The following is a 15399-nucleotide window of genomic DNA, read 5'->3' on the forward strand; positions in this document are numbered from 1 at the left end:
AATAGAGAACTGACATAATTTCCAGAACTTTTCCATGCTTTTCCTGTTTGAAAATCAAACCCAAAGGCCAATGGCAGCCTAGCGACCAGTCCACTGAGCCAGTGAGGTGTAGGAAGTGTCATGTTGATGTCTTTACTGTTTTGGACCTTACCCTGTGTTCAACAGTGATTGCGCTGACAAGCATTTAGGATTTAAAAAAGGCAGTTCTGAATCAAGCTGTGGATGAGAGCTGGGACAGACTCCACAGTTTTAAACCACAATAGCAAGGTTGGTAATGCAATAGTTACATCTTACTAGGATGCAAGGTTTTTTTCAATGCTAAACCAAAGTCCAACAAGTTACACATTGAATACTTGAAGGTAAAAAGGTAGCACAGACATTAATCTTCAGTTGAATCTCAATTTCACCTATTTATTCTAGCACCAATGACTCCTTTCACATAACAATTCTTCTCTGGCGACTAGTTTGTCACTCTACCTTTTAAGGTAACTGCACTAAAAAGTATTTACAACATTGCTTTTCCGACACAGCTCTGACAGAATATTTCATCCTTTACAGTTTTCTTACATCCGACCAACTGTCTGTGGGAGGGAGGCTTATTTACTAGAGGGACCATTGAGCATCCTTGCTGCATGACTTATATGTATTAAACAAGAAATAGCAGATATATAGAACTGGAGCTTTATTGTTCGCATTCAGCTTAAACTTGAGCTTGTTTTTTCCTCTCTGGCCTCTTGTCAATGGTCACTGAGCGGCATTGTGAGCGAGTGAATGGGTGGATGGTTGCTGGTGGCCACAGGTAGATAGAGGACAGAGTCAAGATAGATAGGTAGGGAGGGACGGATGGAAGGATGTGTGGGCGAGATACCAAGAAGAGAGGTGGCGATGTTGGAGGAGAGACAGATAGTGTCACGTCTACTATTCAGGCCCGTTTGATGAGATGCCTCAAACAGCTGAAAAGAGGAAAGACGGGGAGAGTAAAAGAGTGAAAGACCCCTTTCATCACAGCGACTTGTGCCGCAGAACCCTGCTGTCGCCTCCTCCTCATCCCTCCCACCTTCTTCCTCTTCCTCACCCCCCTGCAACGCCCGCAAGGATAGATAAAACACATTCAATCAGAGGGAAACGAGCGAATGGGGGGAAAAATAAAAGAGAGGAGTTCAATCACACTAGCGTTCCTCTCTCTATTTCAAAGACGGGTATCAGGTTGGGGGGTTGGTAGGGGCTTTGAGGAGAGTGTGCCACTGGGTTGATGCACACTAGGGCGCTAAAACCAAGGAAACTTTCATTCTTTGAGCTTCATATGATGACGTATGCATTATTAAATACCAAGGTTGAAAAAAAAGACAGAATTCACACAGGTGGAATAATAATCCAGTAAACTGATGAAGTGTTGCATACTTAGAATAATGAATCATCATGCAAATCATAGGAATTGAATTGCATTTAAGGAAGATGCTGAAAGAAAATTCCATTATGAAATGCCAAATCTTTTCATAAAGTTGCACCAAGTGATGTGCAAGCAGAGAAACAATGCTGCTGTCAACAACAGTTAAACAAGGTAGAAAGGTACAATTTCAGAAGCTTTGGCTATGTTCCCACCCATAAAGTTACTTTAAATCCATTCAGATGGGATCAAGAAATACAAAGGTTTAATGTGGAGTGTATCCTCAAGACCCATTAAACAAGTTGAGAGAGAATGGATTTCTTTCTTTGAAAAACATTTGCAAAGCTGATTTTATAATATATTTTGAAATTGTCAATGTTATCTCAATTTTATATTGGCTAGCACTCTTCTTTCTAGACTTTTGCTGGCATACTGCTACATTTCTTAGCACATTAATACCACCATTTGCTGATCAGTAGAATATCATTAAAACCAAAAGGTGCCAGGTTTGCTTCAGTCAGTTCCATTTTGGATCCAAAAACAAATTTTTCATCCAAACTACTAATTTGTGTCTCTCTTTGTATTACTAGAGGAATGAGCAATAAAAAAAGATTTAGGTGACAGGCATCTCAATGACTGACCGTCAATTATGACGGTTAAACATCAACAACAGAAGGTTACATCAGCTGTAGCCATTTAATGTTATGTACTGACATTCCCATTGGAAAAAAAAATAAGGTTCTCTTCTCGATATATAATTCTGTAATAGTGAAAAATTGTAGGGTTGTAGGTGTATGATTATAGATCTAAAATGAATATTTAAGTGTTTCTTATTTATAACTTTGTAACTTTAGTTACTTACTGCAAAAAATATTCCATAAGGGATTCCATAAGAACCAGATATAAATAAATAAAATTCTATTGAACCCCCAAGACTAGCGAGACATGTAGTCCCACTTTCATTTAATAGAATTGGCCAGCCTTTGTTATAAATGCCAGTTTTCTTTACTTTCACAATAAATAATATGACGTGTAGGCTTCACTTTCTCTGGTTGACATGGTCCTCTTCTACTTCTTGTGTCACATGTTTGTCTCCTTCTCCTTGGTGTTTTATGGCTTGCCAGATACTGGCTCTGGCTGCCTGGGTTTTTTGTGTTTGTGTGTTTGTCATTTTTTTGCAAGTTCCCTTCAGTCTATGTGGATTTTCTCCAAGTGCTCTTGTTTCCTTACACAACCCAAAGACAAGAAGGTTCTGTAAATGGGTGACTCTAAAGTTCCCTAAGGTGTAAATGTGAATGGTAGATGTTTTAGCTTGTAATTTAGTATCTTGGTATATATTTTGGTTAGTAATTTATATCTGGGGAGGGAGGGGAAATAGCAAATAATGTTAAAAGTGTGTAATCCTAACCATAAGTCTATAGTTAAAGTTGTTAACTATGGATATCCCTCACACTTTGGAGAAACAGTGAGATAGGTCATCAGCAGAGATACAGTATATTCCCTCCAGCAGGCCTTGCAGGCTGACTGAGCCAGAGTGTAGCCAAACCAGCACAAGCTGGCACTCTGGGTAATAGCTGGCTGTGGTTGTGTCTACAGCCTAGCTGATGTGTTAGCGCTGTGGTTAGTGGTCAGCTTGGAAGCTTTAGCAGCCTGTTATTCTTTCAGCGGGTTGGACCATATGTGGGCGGCAGTTGCAGTGGAGAAAGGAACCCTGTGGTTATGCCAAAGGGAGGGAGCGGACGCAGTGATTTGGGTGGCTGTGATCATGATTTTTCATAAAGAACAAGAAACTGCGGCCAGGTATTTTTTTATGTTTGAGTATGTGTGTGTGCACTTCTGTGTATGGACAAAAAACCCTAGAGAATAATTGCAGGTAAACACGGTAAAGGCAAGGATTTGATTGGATCTGAATCTCTGCTGCAAATACAGCAGCTCAATATCTATCAATCAAAAAGCCAGGACATGTACAAAACACGCAAACACACTAGTATATACACACACAAAGCCCCTCAGTCTGAGTAAATACATGATTAACAGACTGCCATGATACCACCATGCTATTGAAGTTGAAGGGTGTATGAACACACAGCCAGGCGTTTTATTGAGTCGAGACACAACACATAATTGCATATTTAGCCACTGCTCCATGTACTACCACTGCACAGTGTTGGTTTTACCACTCTTACACAAATTATTTCATAACCTATTATATTATTATATTAAAATGCTTTCTTTAACTACCCAATTAGTTATTTGGTCTTGATGCTTTGTGGGAAAAGTGCTTGTAGAGCTTATACCTTAAATCTTTCACAAAATCATTTACAACCTTCCCTTTTCCGCATTAAGTCCGCATTATGGAGGTGGTGGGGTGGATGGAAGGCCAAAACAAATGCTGTTCATGTCCCATATGAAACCACAAGTAAACAATTTATTTTAAGCAAAGTACGTGAATTAATTTACGTAGCGTAGTTACATCAGGTATGTTACTTAATAATAATCTCTTATGCAGTAGTGTAGAGGCAAATCATAGAGGTGAAGACATATTGTGTTGGCACTTATTTTGAAATGTAATACTGTACTGATGTGTTAACACAACCAGTAGGAGTTCAAAGATACATGAAACTGTAACTGTAAGCCATTACCAGATTTCTGTAGTCTCCCAAACAAAGGTTGTAGGTTGCGTGACCCTAAAAGACTGGAACTAACTGAGCTCCACTTTGGAATTACTGAAAATGAGATCCCATACAAAGTGTGGCACCAGAGAGACGCTAGTCACAGACAGGATTTTTTGGTGGAGAAATTTAGTGTGATGGCAATTGAGTTTATTTGCCAGGAAAATGTATTCAAACAAGCTCAATAGGCATCACTATAAGTTGTGTTTGATTCCTTAAGAAAGCAACAGTGTGGAAACACTTACATACCCTTCTGGACTATTCAATCCATGCCTACACAGTAAATAAGCAGATACTGTGTGTCTAAAGCAGGGGATCACAACTAATTTAGCCTCAGGGTCTACATTTCTCCATAGTCACAACACCTTTACAAATTGATTTCAAAAATTGTAAACAAAATAAACAAAATGAGGCACAAAAAGTATAGACTCTAAAGTCATTGCAACAATAATTAGAAATAATCTAGGTTTAATACCTTCCATATTAAACTTGTTTTTGGCCATGAGAGCTAGTTAGTGTCATCACCACGCTATAAGCAAGGAAAGGGGAGCAGGAGGAAGGGAGCAGTATAAGAGCCAAGGTGATGGTTATCGGCGAAGCCAACAAAAGACTGAAAGACTTTTTAGGAGAGTTGGTAATTAAGTTAAACTTACAGTCATTTTGTAGTGACAAATGGTTCTTTATAATACAAGCACCTTGTTAATAATTTACTACAATTGTTTTGATGAAGTCGACCAACAGTCTTGTAGTTCACCATTTCCGAAATCACTAGTCTGAAGAGGTCCGGTCTGATTTTTGGACATGGGAGTCCAATTTGTGACATTTCAGTTAAGAGATGGTCTTTTTAACCACTAGTCCATCCAGCCTGTAGATGTGAGGGTAAAGAATAGAGTCTATTTTGGGGTTTTTCACCTTTTACAAAAGATGCTGAAGGGAAAATCATGCAATTAAAAACCTTGTCCGGAGTAGCTATGGGCAATTTTACATCAGCCAAACGCAACAAAGTCAGGGCTGACAAAGGGCGCTAGAGAAGGGGGCACAATGTTACTGCTACAAGAGCTATTCCAAAATACGGGACTCTTAGATAGAAATACACAAAACTATTGAATAGGTAATAGGGCACTCAGAACCTCTCTCTGCTGTTCTTGTGATCCCTCTCTCCTTGATAAAATATGATTCTCCAGTGCAGAGTGGGTACAAACAGCCCTCATGCTGGGGCACAAACTAATCATTAGCAAATGGAAAGTGCTATCCGCTCTCGGAGTAAATGTGTGGCACAGCCAGCTTGGCACAATAGAAGCCTAAGATAGGCTGTCATTCTGCTTGATGACTGGGGTAGAGAATAGTTTTTATACAAAGGACAAGAGTTTCATATCAGGGAACCTGATTAAATTTAGACAAGTCGAATAAGAAATGAAGGCAGCTGTGAGAGCCAACTACAGCTGTAGAAATATTTCACTTTTAATAGTACAACTACAATACTTTTAAAAAGGTTTTATTTATACATTTATGCATTCAGTAAAAGGGTGTAATATCCTTTTTTTACTTTCTTTTATTGATTTTTCTATTCTCATCCAATGCTAAATTCAGACCATACGCTAATGAATTTTAAAGTTACTGCCACACAAATTCATGTTAAAAAGACATGGTCAAGCCCAGTATGATGATACACCCATAGAGTCAGGAGGGATAATAACCATTATCAAAGGTATTTTATTCTGAAGGACACTGATACAATGACAAAAATAGGAAGTAACAGCTAACTTTGCAGAACAAGGAAATATGAATGAATTTGAATTCAGCTTCAGGGTACAAGGTCTTTACTGTCACATTCACACAGAAACAGAATGGTACTGTACAGATTGTTCTTAGTTTAATGTATTGCTGAAATGGTTAAACAATCAATGAATTTGTCGATTGACAGAAAATGACTGGATGAAAATGACTGATTTTTATAATACAGTCCTTAAGTCACTCATTAAGCCAAATTGTGAATCGTTACTGGTTCAAGCTTCTAAATGATCAGACCTAATAGTCATTTTGTTTTACTTCATGCAGCCAATTTCTGGTGAGAGGTTCACTTATTTTTTCTCTTATGTTTTGCCCTGACCAATAAGTTGTGACTGATGTATTCTTCCCGCCTACGTCATTTTCAGTCGAGATGGATGTTGCTGTTGATTTCTGCAAGGTGACTTACAACAACCTGAACATCTGTATCAATGCCATCCGCTTGTGTGGCTGCTGTTGTGACTAGTTTTCTGTTGCTATTATTCATAGATGTAGCTACATGGCTAACTAACCATGAAGAAGGAAAATGTCACCATTCTTTAGTCCTGCCTACTGAGTTCTGATTGGTCGACCATTTTTCAAACTGGCATAAACTGCTGTATCAGCACAACACCATATCTGTATGAATCACTGATCAAATCGAATGTGGTTGGCAATTCTGAGGCCTGGAATCAGCCACTGATTTGCCACTTTTCTTCATTTTGCATTATTGTGTTTGATTATCTTTGAGTTTGGAGCTACTGAAAAGCAATTTGGCGATGTCTTCTCTGGCTCTGTGAAATTCTGATGGGCATTTCGCACCATTTCTGATATTTTTCATAAAAAACAATTGATTAGGAAGGAAAAATCAAGAGATTCGTAGATAATCAAATTAATCTCTAGTTACAGCCCTAATTTAATGGCACCATTATCAAACATTAAAATTGTCAGTGGTGACACAAATTATATGAGCTAAATAAACTATACATATAACACATTCTGCAATATTGTCAGTCACATTCAATGTGTGTGCAAAGTACTTGATGTGTGCAAAAAGGACAGCGAAACTCACATGGTTTGAGAGGTGATGACCTTCACTGAAATTAAAAGCCCAGCAAAGCCATTAGCAAGACTGGTACTAGTTGCGCAAGATTTCATCATGGTACCCAGGCTGAATGAGCCATGTGTAATTGTGTGTCTCTTTGAAAATGCACATTTCATCCCTCAATTTACAGGCTACAGATGGAATGCACATACCTGTCCTGCCACCCTCAGATAGTTAGGGTGGATTAATCATCTAAAAGGAAAGGCCAGAATTGCACTACACTTCCTGACTGTTACTAACACACTTCCTGCTGTGCCTCTCCTCCCACTTCTGTTCGGAAGTCACCTACTGCATTGATCAAGTGTTTGCAGATAACCCTAACCCTAACCCCATAAAAATAGGGGTTTTGCTTATTGGGAATAATGGACCAGTATTTTTAAGATGACCTCTTCAACTTTGTCATTCGTCTGTTAACACTTTCTGTTCAATGAGGGAGGAACCAGGAAGCTTTGATCTGCAGGCTGTAGGAATTCTTTTGTGGATTCAGTTCTTGTCTCCACCTGCAGCCTCAACATACTGTAAATAGTGTTAGAAACTAAGGTGAAGAAAATCAATAAATTCAGCAGATTACAACGTGGTACATGGAGGCTGGCTGTGTGTGGAGAATACCACTATCTCTTGCCTGCTAATGGCTGCCTGCCCCTTGAATTACAAAAGTGGAGAGACATGGTAGACAAGAAGTGCAGGGCAAGGGTTTCTCTACTCCTCTATGCTACTGCAAATGCAACATAGTGTCAACACTGACTGGATCAATGAATCAGTAATTAGAGTATCTGACTGATTTTAGCCTTTTATTAAAGAAAGAAGCACACCTGCAGGGCTTTCAGATGTAGTAGTGCACCTACACGTCTTTATTCCTTCAGTCGCAGTATCATTCACTGAAGAGCCCTTATTTCATTTTGTCACATTAAACACCCAATCAAAAGGAGTCTTTTCTGGCTTACAGTCATGCGATCCTGTTGAAAAAATGTTGTGATGGGACATAACACACTGAGAGATCATTTTAAACTTCAAGAATATTAATTAAGAAGAGAGAGGCTATATGATTTGACAGTGAGGTCAGAAGAGCAGTATTACCTACTGCTTACGGAAATACTTAAAGGGAGGACTACTGCATATGCTAAAAAGAAGTTGTAAAAAGCTTTTAGTGGCTCCAGAGGGAGCTGCATGATATCTAATAAATTCCCTGAAATCACCTGAGGCAATGTCAGCTGGGGCTGAAGACTAGATTGAAGTTTAAAAATGAAAATATTTGTACCTCCGCAGCTCCTCATCTCTGCTTGAGGCTAGCGGCTAGCGGCTTAGCCACTACTAGAATAACACACCTGTGTCTCTGACCGAACTGTCGGCGGTCAAGTTGTGTTGTGAGTAATGTAGTCACCAGGTTTTGAAAATGAATAAGAAGGTGTACAATTAAAAAGACAAGGTTCTGCTGCAGTCGCTTTTATGCTTTTTTCCAAACTGTCCATCATGAATCTGACAGTGTTATATCGGTTGAGTACTGCCCAGCATGAGGGTATATTTTCATAACTGTCCATACTGGATACGTTTCAGCAGCATTGTTCAATCTGTGTGATGCAACAAATACTTCACTTTTAATAAATTAAGGCTATTTTTATCTAACTGATTGTTGAATGTAAAAGTTGATTCTTGACCTTGGAAACTGCTGTGTCTTAAAGTACTGTGCCTGAAGAGGTCCAGAGTACAACAATGGTGGAGGGCTACACCTGCTGCTGTACTGCTGACGTGCTGCTTTCACTATGCGGCTGGTGTAGTCGAGGTTTAAGATTCACTGTGATGGTGCGAGAATTTTAATGGAGGTTGTCTATGGAGCCATATTTCATAGTAAATATGAGTTTGGCATATAGTGAATGTGTCGATGGATAGTAAAGATGTTTATTATGCTACACAGGTTGTTTGAAAAGTTTCCATGGACATGCTGATTTGTTTTTCCCCTATGGAATCTTGTAGCAGTTATTGTAAGGTATTAGGCAATTTTGTCCAATGTTGCAAATCAATAAACAGGACTGGTTTTATGGAAATATTGGGATTTATATAATTTTTGCACTGATTTGACTACGTACCTTGTTATACTAACGTACTGGCTTAGCCAAAAACAGACATTTAGATTTTAATGAAATTTCAAGTCAATTTGCTAAATTACAATATACTTTGTCATATCAAAAAATGACATACAACAAAGCAATGGCTATCCAAGGAATCAATCCAAAAGTATTATTATTAGCCTCCTTGTACTGGTCATCTTCCATTGAACTACTGAGTGCCGTGTGTATTCATTCTTTGATGTACACAGTTATTTCCTGAGCTTTGTTCTACCTGGCTGTAGGCTTGCTCATTACACATAGGCCTATTAAATCACACAGCTTTGCGGATGAATGAGAGAGGACAGATCAGGATGTGCAGGGGTGGAGCCAGCGAGGCGGAGTGGAGATAATCAAACACTGTGTCTTCACGCCTCGCTGTGGCTTCTCTTATTAGAATGCTGTAATAGCACTTCTAATGAGCTACACTTTTACTGTTGGCTGATAATACTAAAATGATGTGTACGTCATAGAGACAAAATTGCATTTAAGACCCTGGATGAGTCAGATGAAGTGTTTGATGAGCTGTGTTTGTGTGTATTATCTGTGTGCTCTGTTATGTATTTAGGATTTAGCCTGGATACAGTGTGTGAACATACACTGTTCACTGGTTCAAAACAGTGTCCTTCTAATCAGAGGAGGGCAAACAAATTCACATTTACGTCATGATTTCCTGCAACAAGTCTTTGGCCCAGATCAGTGGCACAAACACGCAGACCAGACATCACAGCAGCTGACACACAGCGAGCAGTAAACAAATGTGCCTTTAAACATTTTTAACTTGAAAACACGTCCAGCTTCGATCTAAAATTTGTTTTCCCACCATCATAAGAACACACAATAGCAGCTTAGTCCTATCCATTTATAATGTTATTTCTTTGATGGACTGTTGGATGAGCAGACATACAGACGTTTGTAGCTACAGGGAGTAAACTAAATAACAACACCATCTTACAGTTTAATGCAATTCAGTGCAATAGTCCTGCAATACATTCTACCTTTGTGAAGTTGATATTGTTTAGTTTTTGTTGGAACTGTATCAGGAAGAACTTAACTCACAGAGGCCACAATCTAAGACTGAGGCTATAGTTTGTGGGGTTATTTTATTTAATTGAATTTTTGTGATTGGATTGCATCGCGCTGTGAGAGGTGTTTGACAAAATCATTTTAGAGACCTCTGAAGACCGTGAAATGCAGTTGAAAGCCCCAGAAAAGAAACAGGAAGTACCTATTAGTAGAATTAAACACTATTTCTAAGGTCAACAGTTTCCTCAACTTGCCTGCTCTGCCTTACTGACACCCACCAGCCGCGGCTTCTGCAGTAAACTCCCCATGCTTGCTGGGAAGTGTAGTGCACTACAAACACAGCAATGAGGCCTATTTAAAATAGATAAGGCCACCTGGTACATAGATACTATAGCATGTGCCTCTACTAATCATTTGAAGTTAGTTTAAACCAGCAATAATTCATTTTTTAGCTCCTCGGACCCGCAAAATGAACTTATCACCGCATTGACGTAGCTTAATCTTAAAGCTGATGCGGCTAACGTGTCAGCAACCATTTGTTTATTTATACATCAAGTTAACAAACAGCAACATTAGCATTCATTTGGAGCTGCGTCCACCTAATAAAAGTCCAATTAAATCCATTATTCACTTTTCCTTTAGCTCTGGTTTTGTTTCCATCAACTCCTGAGGGAAATATCAGCCCCTCCACTATGTTCATCAGCTAGTTAAGATAAGATATTCCTTTATTGATCTCCCATGGGAGAAATTCGAGTTGCCAACACTGCCATTCTCTGCTGGGCATGTAGTGTTCAGTGGGTCTATTCACTGAAATAATCTGCCGGTTGCAGCTGGAAACAACACTTAAAAAACCTTCAAACTTGATGCTGAAAAGCTTTGTAGAGCTGAGAAGACATTTTGCATTACCTATAGCCAACTGACTGACTGTTAATATATAAAAATTATTAGAGCAGCTTTAAACAGATTAAGATATTTTCATTCGTGTAAGTGCAGAGGTTTGTGCAATGTTAACACATCTGATAGTTCCTGTATTGGCCCACAAAACATATTTAACATTTAAATGTATGTCAGCCTGCAGACAAACAGAAATCAACACAATGACGACAACAATAACAACACCAAACATTGTGCTGGTGTAGGCTGGAGCAACAACTGTAAAACTACCCCTCATACAATACACAACTCATTCAGTGTTAGAAGTCCCAGCCGTCACACACTAATGCGATTTTCTATTTCTAACCAAATTCCTCTAAAAACTGTTCTACATATATTCAGCTAATAAACAAATGTGAAAACAAATTTGACTGAAAAATGAGAGCCTTTGAGTTGTCGACCAATTGAAAATCAACATAGGTCAGAATACACTGATGTCTCACGCTAATTAGTCATAAGCTCAACCATGTGGTGTACAAAATGCTGGACACTAATATACAATATTTATTCCTTTTACAGAAAACTACCTTTCCTGGTACATATCTTGCGGACTTTACCCACCGCCCCCTCGCCCAGTACCCCTCTAAGTTCTGCAGATGAAGATAGCAAGGTGACAGGGTGGCCGGGGAGTGAGGCAGGAGGTTGAGATGGAGATCAGGTTTTTATAAATCTCATTTCTGCTGCTGATTTATCAGCTCGCCCCGGTCCCTGTCAGCCACACACACATGTGACCGGCATGGCAAAAGGCTAACTCATTAGTCTGCCTCATCACAGTGGGAGGTTTTGCAAGCGAGCACACACACACTGACATACACACTCTTCCTTTCGTCTCATCCTCTTTCTTTCCTCGCCTATTTCCTATTCTCCCCTTTTTTCCAATCAGTCTCTTTCAGCGCTGCTCTACCTTTCCTCATTTTCATCCCTTTCTTCTTCTTCTTCATCTTTGTCTCCTCTTTCTCCATCATTCTCCAAGTCTGAGTGGTGGCCTCTCCATCCAGGATTTAATTAAAGCAGTTTAAATGGCCAGGGGTGATCCTCATCATGTCATCCCCTTCCCTTTCTCTCTTCCTCTGGAGGTTAATATCAGACTAATCCACTCTTACCCCCCCTAAGCCCTTCCTCAATAATGCATTGCTTCTCTCTGGCCACCTAGACTGGCTGCCTTGAACACAGACAGAGCTTACAAGATTCACATTCATACTGTCAACGATAGACACACCCTTATCTTTGTGTCTTCGTGTCTGATAGACCTACAATATGCCGCTGTGCTGACATGTAGCAGTTCTCTCAGGGGGCTGTGTTGGTGCGGAGTGTGAAATGCAATCCAGGAAGGCTGGTTTGAGCAAAATGAAACAAATGCCAAAACACTGCATAGTTTATGATTGTATGAGGCACCATTTTACAACTTTGGAAAGTCATTTTTCTGTCTGTCTTGAAAATCACTACAGTAAAGGGCAGAAATACTCAGTTTGGGTTATAAAGTAATGTAACAGGAATGTGCACTTGAATATGTTTTCTTCCAGTGTGGTGGGGTATCAGCATTACATTGTGGCAAAAGTTGAGGACAGTCCAACTGTTTTTTTTAAGGCTGTCCCTGCTTTGGTTTTGCCCAAGCCCTCTGTGGACTGAACATGGCCTTAAGCATGGTTGTATAAAGAATATCATGTTCCAAGATGGTGTCCCATTCATTCTTATGAAAGTTACTCACAGAGTGTAGCAAACACGGTTTTCAGGCTGTGTTTTTGGGCCCGTAGAGCATGCTCATTATACCCAAACTCTGGCCGAGCCGGTTGAAAGGGTTCGCATTAGAGGTGGGTGCTGGGCTCGTGTGCATGAAGGGCATAAAATAACGCATCGGTATAGCTCCTTCAGACTTTCCAAACATTATTGGACCAAATAGATCAAGTTCTGATGAAACAAAGAGCCATTTGTAATGTGGTGTAATGGAAAAAATCTATTTGTTTTACAGTTGTCTCTTTCTTAGTTATTATGTGTAGGAAACGGCCAGTATGCGTCATGTGATGCGCTGTTCCTAGGGTCTTGTTCATGATAAGAGGCAATAGTTCCAATGGCCTTTTTCTGCCCTTGGTTTTGCTTCTCAGGCTATAGACATGGTGCAAAAACAGAGCTGAAGGTCTGAAAAAGCCTACTATAAAGGTTATACTTGTATTATGATTTACAGATGGCAATGTATATACATTATATTACAAAGTATGTATTGTGTATATCCTACCAATAACAAGCTTAACAAAATTAATAATTAAAACTTAGGCAGCAAAAACATATTTTGTATTAAGTGATATTTGAGATTTTCAAGCTCCGTTTTTGTATTACTTTGTTGTATTTTTCTTTTTTGTGGATATGGTCCTTTGCTTTCATTAATTCACAATTACAGTATCTTTTAATGAGACTAAATGTGTTATGTGATAGTGCTACCTGCTTCTCCTCCCACACTGTGGTAATAATATTGAAATTAATAAAAAATTCTAATGTTTTTTATTATTTTATTGTTTTACTAATGAAAAACACAATGACCAATGTCATACATAATTATCTTCTAGGTTGATTGAAATGTATTATGCAGAAAACAGCATTCAACATTTTTTCTTTTTGGTCAGGTTGAAGAAAACCTGACTTTGGTGGGTCCCCTCACCACTGGTGCACAAACCAGTCCTGCAATTTGCAGTTTGATAGTGTGATTGTTGAGGTTTGTTGTGATTGGTAGCCTGTTCTTTTCTATGCCAGCAGGCTGCATGCATGAATGACAACTGCAAGATCAGGAAGCACAACTTGTCTCAAATCAAGGTTCGAGAATCTTTTTTGAGAATGTAACGCTTAAGCAACATTCTTTCCTTCCAGCCTCTTAAGCAATGTTCTTTCAGTCTTGCTTGCTTGCTTAAAATTTCTTCAGAGGTTGGGGGCAGTTGAAAAAAAAAAAATCCTCTTTTTGTAATTGCTTATTTCATAAACCACAGCTCCACTACAACGCATAGGAGCAGGTATTCACAAAATTTGAATTAAGTGAATGAAAATACCTCTAGGTGTCCGTGGAACACCGACAGTTCTGGATGACAATCTGCTATTAAACCAAGCACATCTAATGACCTTTTCACCAATAGCTGTGTCTGTCTCTGTGTGTGTGTGTGTGTGCGTGCGCATGTGTGTGGGAGGAGAAGCAGGTAGTCTTGGGCTGCTAATGAAGACAGGGATATACACGACAACTACCAATTAAGGTTGTCAGAGCCACAGTGTTCCCAGGGTTTGACAGTCTCCTCGCACAGCCACTGATTTTCCTTTACATGCCTTGCAGCGCAATTAGAGCCTGGTGGGTGTGGTTGGACACAAATTACCTCACGTGCCATTGTCTTTCGCTCCATTATGGATTTATAGCTGGCATTGTGTGTGCAAATGCAGCAGCGAGCACAGCACCCATCAAGGCTCCGGAAAGAGAGCACCACAGCCACCAATTAAATACACACTCGGGTTCACATTAATGCCAGCGAGGACACAAATGTGCGTAAAAAGCAAGAGTGCACACATGTATGCACACAATATCACACAGACAGACATGCACGATTTAGTAGAGGTTATAATCTTTACCCCTGAAACCCACTCTTCTTCTGGTGTCCTTTTCAGTAACCATGAATCATCTCCTCAGAGAGTTAAAAGACTAGAGGGAGGGTTCATTTGCTAACCAGCATGGCTAATAGCTGCTTCAACCATAGCCACCATCATAAATATCATTTCATGGCTGTTCTGCATAATGTATGATGCAGTGCAGTTGATAGGAAGCGATTACCACTTTACCAGGCTGGCCTTACCCTAGCCCTGACCCTAATTACAGACTGATTGACATTATGAGGTTCAGACAGATACAATGGTCTGATGATTAAGGAAATATATATACAAATTCTTTTTTATCACAACTTCATATGAACCAAAAGCAAGAATGACTGATTTTTTCCTCCATAAATTGTGAGATATTTATTTGTCCTCAGTGTTTACCATTCCAAATCTCAACTGGTCGCCTACTTATCATCATCAATGCAACCATTAATAGAGGAAGAAAATTAATTGCTTTCTCATTTGCTCTGCTCAGTCACATTCAAACTTTAAAGAATATAGTCCTTTATAATTTAAGATTTTGGCCAGAATATTTTTGAGAGGGTTTTATTATGAGTACGCTCTTACTTCCTGTGGTCTTATAGTCAGGGGAGTTATAGGGAGTGCTACCTCGCTGGTGCATAAAAATATGTCTACAGAAATTTAGCTTTTCACATTTTTAGTGCTTCGTGTTAAGGTGGCAGCTTTAAATACTGCAGTGAGAAAGAAGAAGAAAAACTGGACTTTTCCCCCAAATGTTTCTTGAAACCAAACCTGACTGAAACACTTAAATTACACTTAAAA

Source organism: Morone saxatilis, unplaced genomic scaffold (genome assembly GCF_004916995.1).
Source record: "Morone saxatilis isolate NCDOM2014 unplaced genomic scaffold, NCSU_SB_2.0 Contig10, whole genome shotgun sequence".
NCBI lineage: Eukaryota > Metazoa > Chordata > Actinopteri > Moronidae > Morone > Morone saxatilis.